General features: G+C 48.7%; 1 pseudogene; it reads right to left on the bottom strand.

The window, feature by feature from the left end:
• Positions 1 to 235: 235 nt before the first annotated feature.
• Positions 236 to 575, bottom strand: LOC102855783 (annotated as a pseudogene).
• Between the last annotated feature and the right edge of the window lie 1,663 nt (positions 576 to 2,238).

Below are 2,238 nucleotides of genomic sequence, written 5' to 3'. Positions count from 1 at the left end.
GCCCTTAGGAAACACTCAATCTTTCTATCTTTGTACCCAGACCATCTGGAATTTTATTTTGTTTGTTTTGAACCTTTAATGAGAAAAAAAAATATATATATACACACACATATATATATACTATGGAGCTCAAGAACAATGCGTTTGGTGTGTCACTGGGTGCAGGGCTGAAGACATGACAAGACTAACAGAGGGTGGACAAACACAGTTACAACGAAAAGGGGGCCCGGCAAGACTAAGTCTCAGTTTCCCCGTCATTTAGCAGCATGTTGGGGATCCCGCGGCTGATGGGGAAGAGACATCCGGACTCTGGGCACTGCAGGGTGCCCTCCAACACGTCCACCTCCAGCAGCATGTGGTGCATCTTCCTTAAAAATGCCTCATCGTGCTCATATCCCTCAGTTGGCCCTTTGGACCTTGATCAGATGCAACTTGGGTATCATCCGCGCTACGAAGTCGGGGTTGAACTCCACCGGGTTGACACAGACCTCGGTGGCCTGCAGCCCCAGGGGGAAGCTGAGGGGCCCCACGCCCCGCACGTGCGAGCTCAGCAAATTGTGAGTGAGGAGCTTCATGTTGCCACCCTGGAATTTTTTTAAATGAGTATTTATTGCGATGGGATGTTGTGATGATTCTGCTTCTATGAGAGCAATGGCCTCAAGAAAGAGAAGAGTTTGAAAGATAAAGAAGTAATAAAAAAAAAGATTCAGAATTTGTATTCAGCCGGGATGCACCAGAGTGAGTGTACAGGTCTTTCCCAGTAAACACATGTTCTGACCTGTCAGTACTCACAGTGTATGCAATACTAACTATATGGACCCTTACCCGTGAATAAAGCTTGCTAGCTTTTTGGTTTTGTGGAAGATCTCCCTGATTATATGCTCCCTAAATGCAAATTCTCTTTTGTCTGCTTCCATCAGGGGATTAGAGCAAATAAGATACAGTCTGGGGGTCACCCCTCTAACAGTATGCTCACAGGGATAGATGCACAGCAAGGCAGTCCTTGTCAGCCAGCCTCTGGGAAGATCAGAGCGGAGCTTCCATATGATGGGCTGAGTGTAGAGAACAGGAGCTGGGTTTTTACCTCTTCAACAATATCTCTGTGCTGATGCTTAGAGGTACTCAGTAAGTGCTCTATGACTGAATGAGCGCACAAGAGAGCATTGACTGAGGACCAGTTTAGGTGAAATGCTGGTTTATTAATGGGAAGGAGCGCATTGAGGGCGCTAAGTCATAGCTCTCAGGGAATGTCTAGTGTATGGTGGGGGATCCCTGTGTGACCGTTATACAAGATCCATGGATAGCTAGTAACCAGTTGCCGTGGAACTGACTCTGACTCACGCTGATCCCGTATGCGTGAGTGCAAAGCTGTGCTCCATAGAGTTTGCAATGGCTGAAATTTCAGAAGTAGATCACCAGGCCTTTCTTCCAAGGTGCTTGTGAGTGCACTCAAACCACTGACCTTTTACTTAACAGCTGAATGGTTTAACTGTTCGTACCACCCAGGGACTCCAAAATACAGGCACCAGGTTTTAATCTGTGCAAAAAATAAAATGTAATTCGAACATATTTAGTTATTGCTAAGTAAAACGAAAGGCCAAGGAATATTAAAGATGAATAAAGAGTTTTTTTCCCTTGGATGTAAAGACCCAGAAGGAGCAAATTTGTTTGGAACCAGCCCAGCGTGTGGCATTTCTCATCCCTTTCTTTTTGAAAGGCTGGTTTTGTTGGGTTTTTAGCAGAGAGCCTCGGGATGGAAGGAGAAGCTATCTTCTCAGCACAGAGTTTTCTCCCCCTTCTCCAAAGGGAAGGCAGATTTGGGAAACTGGCACTGCCCCTGCCCAGATGGCAGCCAGCAGTTGGCTCTGGCAAGGGGAAGTTCTCACTCTCGGCTGCTGGCTGCCTGACCCCTCCCGCTTCCCCAGCAATGCCGGCCTGGGCCATTGGAAGGGAAAGAATGTGAGAGGCCTGTAATGCCAGCCGCTCCTAGCCACCCTGACCTGCTTCTCTGGCTCTGGCACCCAGGCCTGAGCCGGGGAGCATACCCACAGCCAGCAGCCAGCAGCTCAGCCTCCTTCTTCTTGCCTCATCTGCTCGCTTGGCCCTGTGCGGAGCCACACAATGGCTTCTGACATCTACAGGGCTGCAATATGAGGGACAAAGGGTGGCGAGTGACTGCAGAGACGGCAGCCTGGCCACACAACCACAGAGTGCTTTCAGAACAGCGCCATCAGATGA

Source organism: Elephantulus edwardii, unplaced genomic scaffold (assembly GCF_000299155.1).
Source record: "Elephantulus edwardii isolate Elephantulus edwardi_28Jun2011 unplaced genomic scaffold, EleEdw1.0 scaffold00090, whole genome shotgun sequence".
In the NCBI taxonomy this organism is placed as follows: domain Eukaryota; kingdom Metazoa; phylum Chordata; class Mammalia; order Macroscelidea; family Macroscelididae; genus Elephantulus; species Elephantulus edwardii.
Note: the sequence above shows the minus strand (reverse complement) of the source record. Positions and strands in the feature narration are given on the sequence as shown.